Source organism: Telmatherina bonti (genome assembly GCF_933228915.1).
Source record: "Telmatherina bonti genome assembly, chromosome: 2".
In the NCBI taxonomy this organism is placed as follows: domain Eukaryota; kingdom Metazoa; phylum Chordata; class Actinopteri; order Atheriniformes; family Telmatherinidae; genus Telmatherina; species Telmatherina bonti.
The window spans coordinates 38,174,578-38,189,908 of NC_136620.1; positions in this window are offsets into that span (position 1 = coordinate 38,174,578).

A 15,331-nucleotide genomic window follows, 5' to 3' on the forward strand; every position below is an offset into this window, starting at 1 on the left:
ACTAAAATCATAATTAGATAGTTTTGTTAAAACATGTAGGTTCCAGTCTGTCCATATTTGATGTGTTATTAAATTACAAGTTTAATTAATTTACGGCCCTTATTTAAGGCCCTTCTTAAATGTTTGCCTACCAGTAAAAAAAAAAAAAAAAAAAAAAAAAATGTGCTTTTTGTCATTTGTCATTAATTAAACTTGTAATTTAATAACACATCAAATATGGACAGACTGGATCCTACATGTAAAAAAACCTATCTAATTATGATTGTAGTTATTTTATTAGTTAATTTATTTTTTAAAATATTGAAAATCTTACATACTCCACCTTTAATTCATCATGAGCATGAGTTTTTTGGGGTTTTTTTTTTTTCTTTGGGTGCAGTTAGTAAAACCACATAGAAATAGTATTTATGCTCTGATGTTTACTTACAAATACTAACAATGGTATCAGGAATACCAAAACATCTAATCCGACTGCCTTTACAACATTTATCCCATTAAACCTCAGTAGCTCTCTGTCGGGTTCATACAGGCATCTGAGATGGTAAAAACTTTAGTTTGAGCCCCAGACTGTTTCACAACAACAATACATGCACACACAGAAAACTTCTCCTGGCTTGGTTCTTTCCACTGGAACTCTTTCCCAAAACCTTAAAAACCATTTGGCTGCTGTTTACTTTTTGAAGTAAAACACACTGATTCTACTGGATTTATTTCTTTAAATCTAAAATGCATTGGCAGAACATGAAGTAATACTCAAACTAAAGTTTCACTTTATGGCAGAGCTTGTGTAAACCTAGTGGATATTTTCCACCGAACATCGTGGAGTGTGATTTCAACTCCTCCAGTAAAACATTGTTTACATTGAAAAGCTGTCCTGAAGAGAACTGGACATGTTATGTAAGATGACATTTCATCACTTGATGTTATTCTATCTCTCTTCTACGGGCAATCATCCTGTGGGAGGTCAAATCTACCCCGAAGCCCAGAATTTAACTAAGCGTTTGAATGAATGGGGATGGAACCAATTTACTCAGAGACTATCAGGAAGGATGATAAGTGAGCATCGTCTTACACTGAAGGATACATTTCTGATGTGATATCAGTGCAGAAGGTGGGGGTGGGGAGAGGTGGCAGGGCGAGTCCGTAGGAGGAGCAGGACAAGAGCAGAGTGTTTGATGTGACAGCTGGAGATTGTAAGAATGAGGGGTGACACAGAGCTCCAGCTTCCTCGGTCCAGGCTGGTCAGCCAGTCAGCCTGTCACTCACTCAGTCACTCAGATTCCAACTCTGTTTACTCATGTGTTATTAACGTGTGTGTGTGTGTGTGTTTCCATGTTTATCCTCAGGCAATGGATCTGGGAGAAGTGACAGTGTGGCGTGGCCCTCTGTCAGTCGCCCAGCAAAGTGGCATGCGTGTCAGCTCTCCTGACAGACGCTCTCATCCTGCCGGCCAACGATGGCGGCTGCAAATGTGGGACATGTCTTGTGACAGAGCGACACAGCCTACACGACAACTCGGCTTGCAGACAGGACACGAGCAGTCAAGTTTGATGCGAGGGGGTCAGCGCTGAGGGCCCGGGCTTCTCAGAGGCTGAGTGAGAGCTACGGTGATCTCTGCACAGCTGGAGACGCAAACGCTCTGTTGCACCTCCTTCCTTTTCTTTTTTTTTTTAATGCTTGTAAGGGAAACCTGTTTTTGTCAGAGACGTGCTGATGCAGTTCTTTAATCTGCTATTGTATAGCTTGTTAACAGCGATGCAATGCCATTTGCAGCATCACTGACACTGGCAGCCTGCACCTACTTTGATTCAGCTCTAAATATTGTGCTGATCTATGCGTTACCTTGGAAAATAAATACTAGTTTATGACAAGACGGCAGTGCTCCAACTTGCAATGAAAATCCAAACTCTCAGCAGCTGATGACATATGGCAGATGAATGAAAAATCTATTCCAGCAAGTCTTTGAAACAGAAATCAGAGCTGCTTTTGTTTGTAATTATTGTTTTTTTGTGTAAAAGGTACTCATTCTTTTGATAACAACACAAACAAAAAAGAAGAAAAAAGAAAAATTCTATCAAGGAGCTGTCAACACATTTAAAAGAGGAAAAGAAATCCCTTTCCCAGTTGCTACGACAGTCTGATTCCCCCCCCTAATAGATGAAACTCTTTTATTCATATTTCAGTATTACCTTGCAAGGTTAACAAAAGAAAAAAAACATTGTAGAAGCGTGTGCACGGGGTCATAAGCGTGCACTGCCACCACACACACAATTCTCTTTCTGCTTCAGGAGATTTTTCCTCTTCCCTTTCACTTCCACTCAAACACCATTTAAAATATACATATAAAACATACAAAGAAAGAAATGTGTATTGTCTGTATGTTCTATAACCAAACCAAACATCAACATGTGGAAATGCATTTTCTGCAAATTTGCCAATGAATTTGAACAATGTGAAGGTGGTGAGTCATTCGTATGGTCCAGTAATGGCTTTATATCCTTTTCTGTGATTGTAAGGAGAAAGATCTCTCATGGTGAACATGGCATCCATCTGCATTACGATTCATTTCCACAGGAGACGATCACAAACTCCAAACTGGAATGATTAAAACTAAAATCTGAGACTGAAACAAAAGATTCAGGCTTGGTTGACCGAATGGCAACATAGAAAATGGGATTATCCCATTAAGATTTTAACAAAATAACTTTTCTTTCCTGTCCATGGTGTACCCTGCCTTTTGCCCAAAAACTGCTGGGACAGACTCCAGCTTTCGTGAGACACTTCGTTGGATTAAGCGGTTAGGAAAATGAATGAATGAATGAATTTATTTTCTATTGTTAACCCTTTAAAAGCTGAGGTATCCTTATTGTGAAGGTGCCAAACTGTGCAAAATTGCCATTTTATAATCTGAACTGTCTGCACTAGTTCTGCATGTGTGTCAGAGTTGCTTTTTACTGACATAATGTTCACATCTGATCTGATAAACTAGAGGTTTAGATCTGCACCATCAGTCCATGTGGTATCCATACTCATCCCACGTTGGGGCAAAGCACACACAGGCTGGACCCAGGAACGAGCAGACAGCAGGTTGGAGAGAGGACCAATAATGCTGATGCATTAACTGATATGTGTCCATGTCAACAGAAGCAGAGGTTTGTTTTGCTTGTTTATTTAGATCTCCATTAGCTTCTGACCAGCAGTTGCTACCAGCAGGTTCAGCAGGGCAAAACACAAGCTGGGAGAAGATGTTCCAGTCGGTTCCTCTGACTAAAGGAAAGTCACAAAAAGAACTTAAATATACAAAACTGATACCAGGATCTGTAAATGACTGAGGTTGCACCGCTTGGTAAGGCAGCCAACCGGCCAGCGGACTGCAGACTGGGTCTTCAGAGGGAAGGCAGAGTTGGACTGCAGCATCTCCCATCAACACCATCACTGCAGCCAGCAGGAAGTCTGAGCCAAAGAAAGAGACCAAACTAAAGAACAAACAAATTTAACTGAGATTCCTGATGTCTCAAAGGTTTTTATTTTCCCATAGGTAAACCCCAAATGTTTTCTTCTTGTTCTATGTGCCATTTTTATTTACTAGCAGCACATGTACTGGTATTTCCACAAATCTCCCAGGTTTTCCCTTCTCTGTGACTCCTGTTTGCAGAGATACACTCGCTTCATTGTAAAGGAGCATTAAAACCATGATGCAAAGGAGTGGTAAACTACTAACAGGGAAGCAACAAACATTATTTTAATTAGAAACCTAAAATAACTGAGACACAAGGTCCAGAGGGTTAATTTGATTTGACTCAGATGTTTGTTGTGTATATTTTGTTTTGTATATATGTTTGTTAGATAAATATTTGTTGGCAATTCAGTTGTAAAAAGATTTGGTGCAAATTCTCATTTTATTTGACTTTCCTGAGTGTTTTTTACTCTCATTTTTAAAAGTTCAAATAAATAAAATAGAAACACTTAAAAGACATAAATTTCTTCAAACATCTGAATAATATGAAGAATTATTTGATTTTTTTTTAAAAATACTATATGACTTGCAAAGTTTCCCATCTTTCGATGTTGCTTATTTGATGTTAATAACTTGTGCTGGTGTGTCCAGTTTGGTTTTTTCCTGCACTGATACCACTAAACAAACTGTACAGTCAGTTAAAAACAATTATTTATTTAATAAGCTGCAGTCTCCAAAGTTTCTTTCTGCTAAAATGATAAAATGTCCTAAAAGAAAACATATAACCTCTCAGATGGTAAACATCTCAGGTTAAAATCTCTCAAAAATAATTTACATAATTTTTGAGACAAAGAAGGAAGTTTGAGTCATAAGAGGCCAAAACTTAAGTTGTCTGGTTTGTTCAGCGTCACCATTTCCTGCAGTTTCCACCATCAGCCTACAGATGGCACTCTCTGCCACACCTAAGCTGTGACTCACACCACTGATCTTTGCTCACATCAGGATCCTCAGGTTTCTTTTCACTCCCAGACACCTCATCCCTTCGCTGTGTGGTCCGGTGCGCCGACACTGTTCTGCAAGGATGCACAACAACCTCCCAGAAATGTGCTGGCCACAGTTTATCATTGACTGAATTAGGGGCATGCAATGGCACAGCAGTGATGGATTCTGGGAGCAGCTGATTTATTGATCACTGTTCTCTGCTAAACTCCAAATACTCTAATCAGATTTAGTAATAACCCTCGTAGGATTTGGAATGCTTGAAATAGTTTTGCAACTCATGTGACTGATGCAAGAAATGAGCGAGTATTTGTGGAGGATTACATCACAGAGAATGAATCTATGAGGGGTTCTTGCATTGAATGTGGCCGTTTGTGTCTGTCAAGGACTTTGTCCATCCATCACCGAGGAAGAGGAGGGCTGAGCTGAGCAGCGGTGGCGGAGAGGAAGAGGGGGAGAAGCAGAGGGCGCCTGACAGATGGGCTTAGTGAGTGAATCATTGACAGGGGCTTGCAAACGGATGCTGGCTCCATCAATAGCTCAAAGCCTGCATGATGAATTACTGCAGACAAACAATGCTGAGTAAGCAAATGTGTTTTTAACAAAGCCAGGTGGAAATATTAGAGCCTCTTTTCAGAGCTTCAAACATCAAATATATTTAGTGTTCATGTGTCCTTCCTTCTCTGGAAAGGAGGATGCAGCTGAGCAAAACACATTTCAATGTGCTTTAATATCTTTTATCATCTCTATTTCTCTTCTTCTGACCTTCACTCTTGTTTTCTTATCCCATGACGCACTGCTTCAAATGTATGTCACCCTGTATTATCCTGCACATATTGTACAAGTATGAGACAAAAAGTGCCCTCAAGATAACAAATCAAGATGTGAGGAAATGAGCAATTTTAAGGCTAAATGTGCGCAACAAAATTATGTACACAAAACTGTTTAGTATATGAAAGTTAAATTGTTTTAATTTTTACTGCCAGAAACAGATTTTTAACTCCTGCATCTGCTGTTTCGCGTGGACCCGTGTATGTTTTTGGTTGTGCAATAAGCTATGGAGGTCCTGAGGTGCTAAATGCAACAATAACAAATAAAAAAGCAGCGAAATCTCAGAAAACACAGCAAGACAGAACTGTATCTTGAAGAACAAAAATGAGGGACACAATGTAACCTCCCAACAAAAAGTAAAATAGCTTTGAATTCTTAATTAATTGATTTTGGGTCCACAGACTCAATGAGCAACTGGTTTTTTTTGTTTTTTTTTTTCATGTTAGACACCAAAATAAGTATAAAGAGAAACAAGGTTTCACAATGTGTGTCAACTGTGTCACATGACACAGTTGCATCAAACATCATTATTTGCTATTAACATTAAACATGAAAAACAATTCTATTAACTTTAGGGATTCAAATGATTGAAACTAAAGTGCTGAAAATTAAATTGGGCTTTGTTGAGGTTTCATTATAAAAAGATAAAAATAATCATTTATTGGGACTTTTTGTGGTTGGACAATATTAAAAAACTAAATTAAGCTTTCTTGGACACACAAAATGCACATCCTGCTGAAATCCTCAGTATTGGTTTAAATGAGGGTTGCATAGAACACAGACTTAGTTTCAGTCAGCATGATGTTTTTAATTTATTCTAACCCTAGTCTCAACTCTAACTCTAAACTTAACCCTAACCCTGAACCTAGTCTTAACCCTAACTCTAAACCTAGTCTTAACCCTAACTCTAACCCCAACCCCAACCCTAAACCTAGTCTTAACCCTAACCCTGAACTTAACCCTAACCCTAAACCTAGTCTTAACCCTAACTCTAACCCTAACCTTAACCCTAACCCTAAACCTAGTCTTAACCCTAACCCTGAACCAAGTCTTAACCCTAACTCTAAACCTAGTCTTAACCCTAACTCTAACCCTAACCCTAACCCTGAACCGAGTCTTAACCCTAACTCTAAACCTAACCTTAACCCTAACCCTAAACCTAGTCTTAACCCTAACCCTAAACCTAGTCTTAACCCTAACCTTAACCCTAAACCTAGTCTTAACCCTAAACCTAGTCTTAACCCTAACCCTAAACCTAGTCTTAACCCTAACCCTAACCTTAACCCTAACTCTAACCCTAACCTTAACCCTAAACCTAACCTTAACCCTAAACCTAAACCTAGTCTTAACCCTAACTCTAAACCTAGTCTTAACCCTAACTCTAAACCTAGTCTTAACCCTAACTCTAAACCTAGTCTTAACCCTAACTCTAAACCTAGTCTTAACCCTAACTCTAACCCTAACCCTGAACCTAGTCTTAACCCTAACTCTAACCCCAACCCCAACCCTAAACCTAGTCTTAACCCTAACTCTAACCCTAACCTTAACCCTAACCCTAAACCTAGTCTTAACCCTAACCCTGAACCTAGTCTTAACCCTAACTCTAAACCTAGTCTTAACCCTAACTCTAACCCTAACCCTGAACCTAGTCTTAACCCTAACTCTAAACCTAACCTTAACCCTAACCCTAAACCTAGTCTTAACCCTAACCCTAAACCTAGTCTTAACCCTAACCCTAAACCTAGTCTTAACCCTAACCTTAACCCTAAACCTAGTCTTAACCCTAAACCTAGTCTTAACCCTAACCCTAAACCTAGTCTTAACCCTAACCCTAAACCTAACCTTAACCCTAACTCTAACCTTAACCCTAACTCTAACCCTAACCTTAACCCTAAACCTAAACCTAGTCTTAACCCTAACTCTAAACCTAGTCTTAACCCTAACTCTAAACCTAGTCTTAACCCTAACTCTAAACCTAGTCTTAACCCTAACTCTAAACCTAGTCTTAACCCTAACTCTAAACCTAGTCTTAACCCTAACTCTAAACCTAACCCTAAACCTAGACTTGACTTGACTTAACCCTAACCCTAAACTTAACCCTAACCCTAAACCTAGTCTTAACCCTAACTCTAACCTCTACCCTAATCCTAACCCTTAACCTAGTTTAAACCCTAACCCTTCCTCCAACCCAGGAATCATTTTGTGAAACTGGGAAAGAAAGTGGAAAACTCAAAAACCGCAGAAACGTTGTGTTGGTTTCTTGTTCTGTTTAGCTGCTGTTGTTCATGGTACTTTTGTTGTTGCTGCCATGGACCTGTGACCTGTCCAGGTGTAACCTGCCTCTCGTCCAATGATTGCTGGGATAGACTCCAGCTTGGCTCCAACCCTTTGATTGGATTAAACGGTTCAGAAAATGACTGACTGCTTTTCAATTCAATTCAACTTTATTTATATAGCGTCAAATCGCAGCAATGCCATCTCAAGACGCTTTACAGACAGGAAAAAAAAACATAATGAAAGCCAATTCATAATAGCCCATATAAGGAAACCAATAGATTGAGTTGGTGGCTCCAACTCAATCTCCCATCCTGAGCAAGCACACTGGCGACAGTAGGAAGGAAAAAACTCCCTTTTAACAGGAAGGAAACCTCAAGGCTCAAGGACAGGCAGCCATCTGCCTCTGCTGTGTGTGGGAGGGAGGGGAGGGGGGGAGGACAGAAAGACAACAGACAGACTGCGGTTTGTGATTTCTAAAATCTCATTCATTTTCATGTTTTATACCATTTAATCCACTAATGTGTACAAGAAGTCATTCCTACTTCCTGCGGAGACTCTCGTCCTTTGCCGTCTGAAGTACAATGCTCCACATGTTTGATCCATCCATTGACTACCTTCTTTGCAGTGGTGTGGTGTACGTGCATCAAAGCAAAGGGACTGAAGAGACTCATCAAGATGAAGCTCCCTGTCTGGAGGTGGTGAATGCTGGTAAAACTGCTGGTACTTCCATCCCCTCCATGACACACTGGACAGTTAGAGGAGCAACTTCAGCAGTAGAGTTCTCCATCCTCTCTGTCTGGAATGATGCAGGAGGTCAGGCGTTGCAACACTTCCACAACCCACACAGGACTGAGCTGACCATTAAGTCAGCATCACGTATTCTGATATATAGATGTATATGTCCATGTTTGTTCATTTATTTATTGTTTTTCATCTTGTCAGTTCTGCTGTTGTTGCTGCTACATAAATTTATTTCCCTCTGGGGACTAATAAACTTGTCTGATTCTTTAGTGTCGTGCAGATACTTGAGCCAGTCAGCAGGCGAGATGCAGATACAACCTGGACAGGTCACCAGTCCATCGCAGGACCACCACAGAGATGCAAACATTCTTGCTCACACTCACTCACAGGGAGAATTTAGATCAGTTAACCTGACATGCATGTCTTTGGACGGGAAAGGAACCTGGAGAGAACCCACCTATAGGCATGGAGAACATGCAAACTCCACACAGCGACACCACCGTTCGAACTCTTCTGAAGACTGTTTTCTTAAATCCTGAGGTGAATAATCCAGGTGCCACAAAGTAGAAGTCCTGTCCGGCAGCTGTTCCAACCAATCACATGACCAGCTGAATGTAATCAGCTCATCTCCATGCAGGTCGATGAGTCTGTTAGTGAAAACACCTGTTTTCTAAATGCACAGGTAGATCCAGAAACATGGCAAGACTTTTACTTTACTTCTACTTTATAAACCTTTGATTAAATCTGCTTCCCACGACAGTTTCTTCCTTTTACTGTTTTCCTGATTTATTCATTTCTTCATAATTCTATTCAGCTTTATTTGCATAACAACAATTTCCAACAAAATCAGGTCAAAGGACTTTAAACCTTGTCCAGTTCAACAAGAGAAAAATGTGTATTTGCTTCTTTTTCAAATGGTTTCAATAACAATTAATAATCTTTTACTTTATTATTATTATTTCTCACATGGTCATACAAAAGGTAAAACAAGACTTTACAGTACAAAAGAAACAAAACAGAGCACCATGCTCGAAAAACAGCAGATAAAAAGGAAATTTCTTGTAATATCTGCCCCTTTTTTTAAAAGAATACATAAGGCACCAATAAATGGTTATTGATTTTCTTTGCGATACTCAATGAAAGAAGAAGAAAAAATCATCATAGCATAGCATGTCATATGTCTTAAGTTGTTCACTTTATAAATGGATAATTTTCCACATTTTAACTGCTTGCGATAATTTTCACAAAAAATTAAATCTCTCATGCATATAGTTATGTACAATCACATTTACATGTACATAGATGTATAAACATACATACATGTACATGTATAAATATGCACACATGAAGCATGTACATATACAGACAGAAACGCACATACAAACATACATTATACATAAATCAAAGTAATTCTGTCCTGTATGTTTGTATTATATGTTTTTTTAGGATATCTATTGACAATGTTCAAAATAAGACCACATAAGACCAGCTACTTTGGGCTTTACATCCCCAAACCAAGTGTCAGAGATGGCAGAAACAAGTTCATTTTTTGTGGTTTACGTAACAGCAGAATCATTTAAAGGGTTAAAGATGCAAATTCAGTCCAATGTTTTGTTTAATTAATTTGTTTGTTTTGTTCTTCATTTTGGTTGCCTGTTCAGTCATTAATCACCTGAAAACACTCATGTTTCATTTTACACACTTTGTCAGACGTTTTCCATTCTTCAGGTTAAAGTTTACACCAGAAAGAAGCTTCTCCTGATTTTTCCTGAGTATTTTGGATGTTTACTTACGGTTCTCACCAGTAATCACACGTTGTACCAAATCAACCAAGATGTCAGTTTGCAGGATTATTTCTTCTTAAAAAACAAATCCAAGTAAATGTATTCAACAAATTCTGCAAAGTTTTTTTCGTTTGTTTCCAAAAGAGTTTTCTTAAAAAGAGCAGCCTAGAAAACGCTAACGCCTCCCTCTCTAAAGTAATCCTCTACCCCCTCTGTGTGTCTCCTTTTCCCCATTACTGCAGACAGAACTCCACCAGGTGCTGCTGGGAACAATGGCTGGCCCATACAGGGATCAATGCCAGGCCACTGATGGGCTCTCATTCCTTCACCAGCAGACGTGATAAATGACATGGCCCATATGTTTCAGCAGCCTAGACTCCAGCCATCAGCCTCCTTTGTCTCCACATCTAAAGGGAGTTATGCTGTGAAAAATGCGATGCACACACGAGCGAAAACGATTCAACTTGCAGACGTTCCTGCTGAAGACCTGAATGTGCTGCTGTTTTCATGAAAAGCAGTGATAAACTTGTGCTAATTGGAGGCAGATCCATATTGCATACGAGGAGAGTTTAGCAGCTACAGTGTGTGATCTTTTATTCTAAAGAAAGAATCTTCTCTCCCTTCTTGACATTTTTTTTTCCTTGGCAGCAGTAAATCCTGATGTCTAAACAGGTAGCAGTGCTCTGGCCCCTGCCGGCCGTGTCCCAGGTGCCTTGTCAGCTGTCAGAGACATCCGACAGCAGACAGGGATGGCATGACCAGCGGGCCGGGCCATGTTGGACGGGTCAGCCGTCAGTGTTGTGGACAGACAGGCATGTGGCAGTGATCTCCTTGTGACAGGCTGTCAGAGCCGCCGGAGAGCCACCAAGCAGCACTCGCCCCCTGTCATCCCACCTGACTACAGACAGAGGGGAAGCTCTGAATTCTCAACTTGGCACCCAGACTGCACTTCTCCCTCCCCCGCTGCTGTACAGTACATCCACTGTGGCTGCTAAATTCAGCAGATTTCTTTATCTGGGAAATGCACCCATGTAGTGGCTGGCGCAGGAAAATTGTCACTATGTATTGGATATTCTAATTGAATGTTTGCTCAAACGATGATTCAGTTCAAGTGTTTGTTTTTTTTTTAACCTGCTTTACCTCTTGAAAATGTGTGTCTGCAGGGCATACACAGCAAAGCAAGCAAGTTCTACACAAGGAGAAAATGCAAAGCTGTCAGATGACATAATTTCCATTTTATAACAAGAGACATCTCTGCAGCTTTTGATCCTTTCTGGTGATGGGAGTGTATGTTTGAGTGTGTGTGTTTACCACTAACCGCTCTGAGTTCCCCATTCTCTGTGTGCCTGTCTGACAGGTGACATTTGGAGCGGTTCAGGAGACGTATATGCCATTTGTATCCATGGCAGGGTCAGACTATGTTACATGACCTGCAGGACACAGAGCTGGAGAAAAGATACAAATCTCGTGCAGGGATCAATACGGCACAGAGAGGACCTGATAATTGACCACTGTCAATCAATCAACGTTGTGTTTGTGTAGCCATTAAATGCATCTTTGTCAGAAGAGGAGGCAGAAAATGGACATTTACCACATTTAAACAGAAATGCTGAGCCACAAGTACAAAAGCGTGTACTTTTAACTACAGTCTGAAGTAAAACTATTAAATAATGAATGCAGAAAATGGTTCCTGTGAAAATTATGCTATTTAATTTAATGATATTATGTGACCCATGCAGCTAAATGGGTCGACCACTATTAGGGGGCGTCAGTGTTTTGATTGCCAGCTTTTCCAGTCTGCATGTGTCCTTGAGCAATCCACATAGTTGCTCCTGATGTATCATCAGCTTGCACACAATAAAAAAAATAAAATAAAAAAGCCGCTCAGTGTAGGAAATGATAAAAATGTTAGCAGTTTCCTGCAAGACCAAAAATTCCTGATATCTGATGCAGACGTCGTGTTTTTTTTTTTAATGACTCTTTCTAAATGAAAATAACTTAGCATCTAAAGTTTTTTTTATTTACATTGTTTCTGAATTTAAATACTAAATAATCACCCTCATGAACAGCAACATTATTTGACCGCAGTCACGTGAAAAGGGATGCTGGCTGGGAATGCTTTCCCAAACAGCAGGGATCATCTCAAAACAGCTAATAATCAGTCACATCAACTGGTTTAGTATCATCTGAATGGTCAATATAAAAATCAATCGATCTATAAAAATGCTGCAAGACTGCAATCCATCTGTTGAACATGAAGCATTTAAATGTTTCATTTACAGCTGACTGATTCAATCTGGAATTATCGATTAAATTGTATAACAGGCGATTTAATTTGTTGGTACTTTTTTTTTTTTTTTACTTTAAAGTTAAAAGTTTAGATTTCTGATGCACATAGGCGTGGTGAAGTGAAGACTGTAACTGACCTGACACAAAGCTGAGGACAAAATACAACAATAAGGAAGAATTACTTCCTGAAGTCCTTGATTGCCTCCCATCAGTGAAAATGAATCACATCTGTGCTTTAAATGGTTGCAAACAGTCAGCCAAGGAAAAAAACAAAAACAAAACTGAGACATGTGAATCAGTTATGAGGAAAAAAAGGATAAACGAAGGAAATCAGATTCTGTTTAACTCACAAACAAATTTTAGGTAAACCTGGAAATGCTTTCATGATTTAAAGAAAAGCCTTTACAATACAGTTTGGTTTAGGTTGGTTTTGCCTCAAATTAGCACAGAAATGTGAGAAAAAAAAAGACAATATGCACGCTGCAATCACAAAAGCATCTGTGAATAAACACATCTGCTGCAAGACTAATTCAACACCAGTTCTTTTGAGCTCTGTGTGTTAATGATTGTTGTAGTTACGAAGTCTGAACTAGTGCACAACAATGGTTCGGAGAAAACAGACACCTGCACAAACACAGATGCAAAGGCTCTACCACACACACACACACACACACACACACACACACACACACACACACACACACACACACAGTGCACCAGAGGCATGGACCATAAATGCATGGGATGTTCAGAGAGGAGGTGACATCAGAATATGCAAAAAAGACTTTGCCGCAGGCCAGAGATTTTTAATGATGAATCCATTCATTATAGAATAAGGTCATTATGCTTTTGTTGTCATGAAATGTACACATTCATCATCAGTCCACCCAGGACCGAGTCCATTGTCCCTCCTCGCCAGACGACCTTGGATGGAAAATTCATAAAGCGAAAAAATAACAAACACGCACAAATACAAACACAGAGACGTGCCAGCATGCATACCGCTGCACACATCAGCATCCCCAAGGACAACAAACATACGCACCATGAAATATTCCTCCAAACCACCATCATTTCATCACACCGTTTATAAAGCAGGAGAGGAAATGCAACAAAATGTGCTTTTGTGTGTGCCGTTCGGCTGTTTCGTTCCCGTACCAGAGACCAAAGCAGATATATGAGCCTGTAATGAAACATTTTATGCTAATTGTATTTGTTTATGAGCAAATTAATGGCAGCCGTGCAAAACGGATGATGATGTGAGCACATACACAACATGATAGGATTCCTGAGGAATTCATTAACTGTTTGCAGGTAATTAGAGTAAATAATTAAGGTGATTAGAGCGCGTCACATGCATCCACACACACATGCACACCCCACTACTGTATACATCAAAAGATCCCCCCCCCCCGCCACCCTTGCTGGTTTTCTGCAACTCTTTGTGGAAAGTGCTGACAGTGCTGTCCAGAATAACCCAATCACTGAATACAGAAAGATTTTGATAGCTCTTTCCCCCCCTTCATCTTCTGTGGGCCTCCTGTTTGCAAGGCACCCCTCCAGTTACAAATCCCTCATATCAAACTGGCCACAATGTGACACATGCAGAGGTGGCATATTGCTGCACCAAAGACACAATCAAAAGAAAGGCTCTGGCACCAATGCAGGAGGGATAAATCAACAAACTGGAGCTCCCCAATAAAGACAGCACAGCATCACAAACAACACCCCTCTGTCCATCTGAAGAGCACAGCAACACACACACACAGACAGCCAGATGTATATAATCAAATGTCCATGTAGCAGGAGCTTTAACATGGAGGGTTAAACCTGCTGATGATCTGACTGAAATAAGCAAGCAGCCTCTTCCCCGGTGTAATTGGTCTGCAGTGGATCTGCAGCCGAAGCTCGTTAGTGTCACAGCAGAAATAATCACGCAGTAAAAACCCCTCCTGTGACTGATCACCATATATCATACAGATACACACTTACAGATGCATGAATGATTTCCTCAGGCACGTGCTTTCATAGGTGGAGCTTTGCTGTTATAAAGCAGATTTGTGTATTAATGCAGGATCCAGATATGAAGCTGAATAAATAGAGATTTTAATCATTTTAAATGATGGTTGAAAAGGTTGAGAATCATCTTATGACTTAATGTTTACACTTTTTTTTTAAAGACCATCTAAGTGTCAGTCTTGTCTCTTTCACGTTTTACATTTAATCTTTAAGTAAAAAAAAAAAAAAAGCATTGAAGTTTTGAGAAATAATCTTAATAAATTCAGTCTATTTTTCTAATACGCTTCTTCGTTTTGACGCATCTAAAAGAAAGGGCATGAAGAAAGACCTGCACTGATCCCAGCCTTTAAAACTATAGTGGAAAAATTTCATGGAAACTACCGTTGTGCCACGGAGAGAAGCTGCTGTGCACGACTGCACCGATGAGTAGAAATGCTGAGTAAATGGCATTGCAGCTATTACAGTTAAAAGAGTGTGGAGCCTTTCATTGTTTAAGATGAAGGTAAAAGGTAGTGAGCCTGTGTGTGTCTGTGTGTGTGGGTGGTGACTGATGATCCTGATTCAGAATGGGAACCAGTGCAGCGTCTGAAACAGAATCAAACTGCAACAGTCAGGTATACACCACCTGCACCAGAAGTCATTTAAATGTCCTCCTGGGCCGTCGTAACATTGGGAAGATTCAATCACCCTGTCTGCTGTTGGAGGAGAGGCGGGGGGTCGACGTTCTCCGAGATTACTTGCAAAGAAACTTAATAGCTAAGAGCATTAAATGCTGGTTGTTGCGAGTACTGCTGCCAATAGTGAATAAATGATTTTGGCAGTGTGTACAGACAGGAAAATCAATACGGAAGGCTTTTCTGTGGCGTTGGGCCTCTGTATTCATGTAAACATGGGAAGTGGTTTCCTTCACACCTCAGAGCGAGATTACCTCTCA